Consider the following 5,636-nt stretch of genomic DNA (forward strand, 5'->3'; position numbering starts at 1 on the left):
TTTGGGAGGCCAGCTCATAATAAAAGCATCTCCACTGACCACAGCCCAGTGGGAGAGGATGGACTTCAGCCAAGCCAAGCGCTCTTTTGCCAACCACACCCCAGCCGTGGCATCTGCTCCGCTCCTCATTCAGCTCCAGTCATGACGGCGGCTCACGTTCAGATCCACGCTTATTTGCTCACCGAACTGCATGCGTTCAAACCTCACCGGTATCATTTGAATAAATAAACCATTCGTGTGTTTCAGGGTCCTGCTTAAGTTACAAGCTCATACGAGGCAGAGCTTCGTTTTTGTTTGGATGTGGCCCGGTCCAAATTGGAGATTTCCCCTCCAATGCCTCCGATTTATGTCGAAACATATAAAAGCCCTTGTAGAGCGCTATAGGTCTGCTCTGGGTTGGACTGAAAGCCCATCTCAGTGTGTGTGGACAGCTGCTGTTTTATGTGCTAGGCTCGTTTTATCACCGGCTTTACTTTGTGTGAGTACATTAATGCAAGGGATCACACAGAAACAAAAGCAGGCATGAATACTGGAGAAATGCACACACAAATGCGCCCCTGTTAATCTTTACAGCAAAACATAAATGTGTCTTTGCAATTTCAGATATTGCACTGAGAAACAATCATGTAAGCACCATGGTTGGGTGAAACTCAGTATTTAAGAACTGGCGGCTTTTCTGTTTGGCTGATTAGCTGGAATTTGTATTGAATTAGCAACGGTCCACTGAAGATATAACAGGAATATGAATTAAAATCAGAGGGATTTACTGAACTTCAATTGAAAGAACTTCTTCAAGATAACTTTGATTTTTCTAAGCCTGATTTATGTTATTTAGCTCTGATGTACACACAATGTTATGCAACGGCAATTCTGAACTATTTGATTTAGTGGCTAATTTGTATTCATTTGTACAGAAATCGAACTATGGAGTTTACGATCACACTTACTTTTAAAAATTGTACATTTTCATACTAATAAAATTCTTTGAATTTGTATGAATTAAATTAATTCACGGTTGAGCGTTCAGCTGTGGTGCAGGCGGCCCGTGTTCGAATACTGCCGAAAACCGTTTTTGAGATTTAAATTTTTAAATTTTTCTTCTTTCAAATTGTATATAAGACTTATTTAATACAACACAACCACCGTTACACACTTTCTTAGACAATACAACACCCATTCTTTAAATTGACATCAAATGTTGACTACTGTGTGTTTATAACTTTATACAATGCATCTGGAAAGTATTCATAATACTTTACCTTTTCCACATTTTTTATGTTACAGCCTTATTCCAAAATGGATTAAATTAATTTATTTCCTCAAAATTCTACACACAATAGACCATAATGACAATGTGAAAAAAAGATTTTTTGAAATTGTCGCAAATTTATTAAAAATAAAAAACCCTGAAAAATCACATGTACATAAGTAATCACAGCCTTTGCCATGAAACTCTAAACTGAGCTCAGGCACATTCTGTTTCCACTGATCATTCTTGAGATGTTTTAGCAGCTTAATTGGAGTTCACCTGTGGTAAATTCAGTTGATTGGACATGATTTGAAAAGGCATAAACCTGTCTATATACAGTCCCAGGGTTGACAGTGCCTGTCAAAGCACAAATCAAGCATGTGTGGAATCAATCGTAAAGCAACTTAAAGGTCCCGTGAAGTGCTTTGAAATATGCATTTTTATTTAATGTTTGACTTAATCTCAACTGAAATACGAAGAGAGGGTGGGAAGTGTAGCTCCTCCCCCTTAAAAAAACAAACAGCCAATAGTGTTTTGTTTTATCACAGCTCTTCCAGTGAGAATGGTTGAGCTCAAGTCATCCCAGATTAGGGCATGTCAGATTCTATAGAGCATTTGATTGGTTGTGATTTAAAAAGAAACTGAAGTATGAGGTGACATGAATAAAACTGTTAATCCATTCAGGCAGAAGTGACTACAAACTACAAGTTTTATATCTCCCAAACTGTTGGTACTGTTTGGAGCACACTAGCTTATAGATATCTATAAAACAAACAATGTTTATACTAAAGTCTAAAACTATTTATTTTAACTTCATGGGACCCTTAAGACAACCCTATCTCTAACCAGTGTGCAACATTTTAGTAAATTTCTTCTTTTGACACTCAATAAATGTTTGGAAGTAGTTGGGGGCGACTAAACCATTTCATTTTGGGGGTGAACTCTCCCTTTAAACAACACATAAAACAGACATATAATTTCATATTAAAACATTTACAATTCAATTTCATATCCAGCCTTGGTGAAGCTTAATCTGGTGCAGTGCTTTGAATGTACATTGTCTGTATTATACATATAAAAAGACAAACCAACTCCTCCAGAGAATCCAACATCTGTCAAAGTCATCAGAGGTGAAGTGTGACAGTGGACACGGGTTTGACACAGACAAGCCTCTCTAGGCCATTGCTGGATAATGGGTAAAGTCTAATAACTTTGTTTTGCTTGTTAGCCTGATTGTTTTCTTACAAACCTAATTAACTAGCGAACGCCTTAGGGACCCTCCGGACTGCCCGGCTCCCCTTCTTTCCTCTGCACCTTTCCACTGGAGCTCTTGTTCCTGTCATCTGGAAATTGATGGGAGGCTGTGAACTGTCTTCTGCAGTCCCAAGGTGCCTTTGCTCAGCACATAGACAGTGCCCGAATTCCTCTTTCCTTCCAGTTGATTGCGATAAATCAATCGGAAGGTCAAATGTAATGGTGGAAGCAAAGTTTTCTCCACCGGCTGCAGTGGAGGAGGTTTGTGAAGAGGAAGCTTTCTCCTGACCCCAAGGACTGATCTTATATCCATGGCAAGACCTTCATTAATTGAACTTGTGAAGTCGGGAAGACAGATCGAAGAGATGTGTATGTATGTGTGTGTGTGTTAATATATGGACTTCAGTGGTTTTCTGTAACAACATGGGGTGTTTTGGCTACATTAACATTGAAAACAAATGTGTTGAAAATTTCCATATACAGTACATGATTTAATATTAATAATAGTAATAATAAATTTTATTTATAGTGCACTTTTCTCAGACCCAAAGCGCTACAAGGCATACAAATCAAACAAAGCAGAACAATAAAATTAATAAAAAAGACCACAATAAAACAATAAAATATGAACGATTCAATACAATTGGATAATAAAATTAACAAAAATAATCAAAGTTAAAATCAACGGTAAAAAGGTGAGTCTGAGATGTTTCTAAAAACAGTCCAGAGAAACGGCATTCCTGATGCTGATAGGTAGTGCATTCCATAGCTTAGGCGCGCTGTACGAAAAAGCACGGGCACCCATAGTCTTTAGTTTACAGCGTGACTGATACAACAAAAGTCCAGATAAAGAACGAAGACTGAGGGTGGGAGAAGCCAGAGTTACCAGGTCACAGATGTAGTCAGGTGCTAGCCCATACACTGCTTTTTATGTTAAAATCAGAGTCTTAAAATCAATACATAACTTAACAGCAAGCCAGTTATTTGTCAAAAGTCTAGTAAAATAACATTTTTTTTTATTTATAAGTGGTCATCAAAGATGTGTTAATAATACAATAAGAAAATCAATATTGTAAAATACTGTTACAAATCTTTAGTGCGCGGATGCCTAAACTTTTACGTATGAATGGCCAAAAACCAAATATCATAAATAGCCGTGGGGTGAAGATAAATATACCAAACTATTTTACATTATTTTACATTACACTAAGTTGCCATGGGTAATTTTCAAATTAATTTCAAAATATTTAAAAATAAATAAAAAACATTACTTTGAATCATATTAACTAATGCACTTTAACCGTTTTACTTTTAAATTATTGAAAAACAATCATAAACAATCACATTAATCACATAACACAATCACATTAATCACATAACACAATGAAGTTTAATGCTGAATACAAAACGAGAATCTTCCTTTGCCTCTGTCAGGCGACATTATGTAGATTTTAAATTAAATCTGATTAAATGACCCCATTACAATTGAAACATTTAATCTCCTTTAGCTTTTTGTAGCTTAACAATATAATACAAAACACTTTTAAGCAAAGTAATTTTTTTATATAAACTATAAGCGTAGTTGTAAGTGTAATGACACATAGCATCGAGGTGCTCGCGGCGACCCGAGTTCGATTCCAGGCTCGAGGTCCTTTGGCAAACTCTCCAGCTATCCCCTACACCCCATACTTTCCTGTCTGTAAATCTCACAATAAAGGTGCAAACCCCCTAAAAATACTTAAAACAAACATTCAAACTAAAAAAATCCTTATCATTCTCCCTCTTAGATGGGATGGCGGACCAAATCAAAGGTAACCATGGGCCTTTTTACAACTTTGGCCCATGGGCCCTGGTTTGGGTATCTCTGCTTTAGTGTAACGTGACCTTTTAGACATTATTCTGATATGTTGATTTGGCATTCTTTATGTAATTGTATAAATTAATACTAAACAATATGGTAACACTTTACAATAAGGTTCATTAGTTAATGCATTTACTAACATGAACTAATCATGAACAACACTTGTACAGCATTTATTAATCATATTTAAACATTTACTAATGCATTATTATCATTCAAGTCCATGCTTGTCAACATTAGTTAATGCAGCATGAGTTAACATGAACAAACAATGAACAACTGTATTTTCATTAACTAACGTTTATTACCATGAATAAATACTGTAGTAAATGTATTGTTCAGCGTTTGTTCATGTTAGTAAATGCATTACTAAACATTAACTAATGAACCTTATTGTAAAGTGTGACCAACAATATTAACCACATATGAGAAGTATGCTTGTTTTATGTTTTGTTTCATATAATTATAAATAATTGACATGGTATTTATTTAATGTGTTGTGCTGCTTAGCATTTTTATGGTTTCTTTTGTTTGATAAACAAAGCATATCACATAAAAGTAAAGTGTATACTTTCTGGCCCTGTTTTGACCTTTGCCTGTTTGATGATTCTCTTATCAAAACTACAATGGGATCCTCACCTCCATTGCAACCCGACTCTTTACAATATATGTTAAGTAAATGACAATATACCATGGGAAGAACACACAAAAATGCCATCTGACCCAGCCGAGACTCGAACCAGCAACCTTCTTGCTGTGAGGCGATTGTGCTACTCACTGCGCCACAGTGACACCCCAGCACAGCATTATATTTGAACAAATACTAGCTTTTGCTTTGAAAGTATAACATCAGATGGGAAAATATAAGTCTATTTACTAATGCACACAAAATTTGCCACAACAACAACAATCCCTGCACCTTAGGAGAGATAATACCAGGATTTAATCGATGTCTAAAGAAAAGCTGGCTAAAATCAATAAATCCCATGCCTGTTTGTTTTCATGTGTAAGGGTGAATCACTGCCCTGCTACGCGAATTGGACTAATTGAAGTGTGCAATTTATAAGAAGGGTTTAAGAAGGATGTCCATGACAGTGTGATACATGAGGCCGTAATTGATCTGCATGGTAAGAGACTGATATAATGGGCTGAAAGAAACCTGGATCAAGGGAGATGGATCAGCTCTCAGTGGGGAGTGTCTTTGATGCTGATCTGCTGCTGCGAATGTAATATTTATTCTCAAACAGAACTGATCTGGACCGCAAGTAACTC

General features: G+C 36.4%; 1 long non-coding RNA gene across 1 annotated transcript; it reads right to left on the reverse strand.

Moving 5' to 3' along the window:
• Positions 1-1,104: 1,104 nt before the first annotated feature.
• Positions 1,105-5,058, reverse strand: LOC147840020 (uncharacterized). Its single transcript, XR_015513993.1, has 3 exons — positions 4,772-5,058; positions 4,305-4,448; positions 1,105-4,200 (listed from the first exon to the last, which is right to left on the reverse strand). It is a non-coding gene; the product is annotated as an uncharacterized LOC147840020 (long non-coding RNA).
• Between the last annotated feature and the right edge of the window lie 578 nt (positions 5,059-5,636).

This window comes from Danio rerio, chromosome 17, assembly GCF_052040795.2.
Source record: "Danio rerio strain M-AB ecotype USA chromosome 17, GRCz13ab, whole genome shotgun sequence".
Lineage (NCBI taxonomy): Eukaryota > Metazoa > Chordata > Actinopteri > Cypriniformes > Danionidae > Danio > Danio rerio.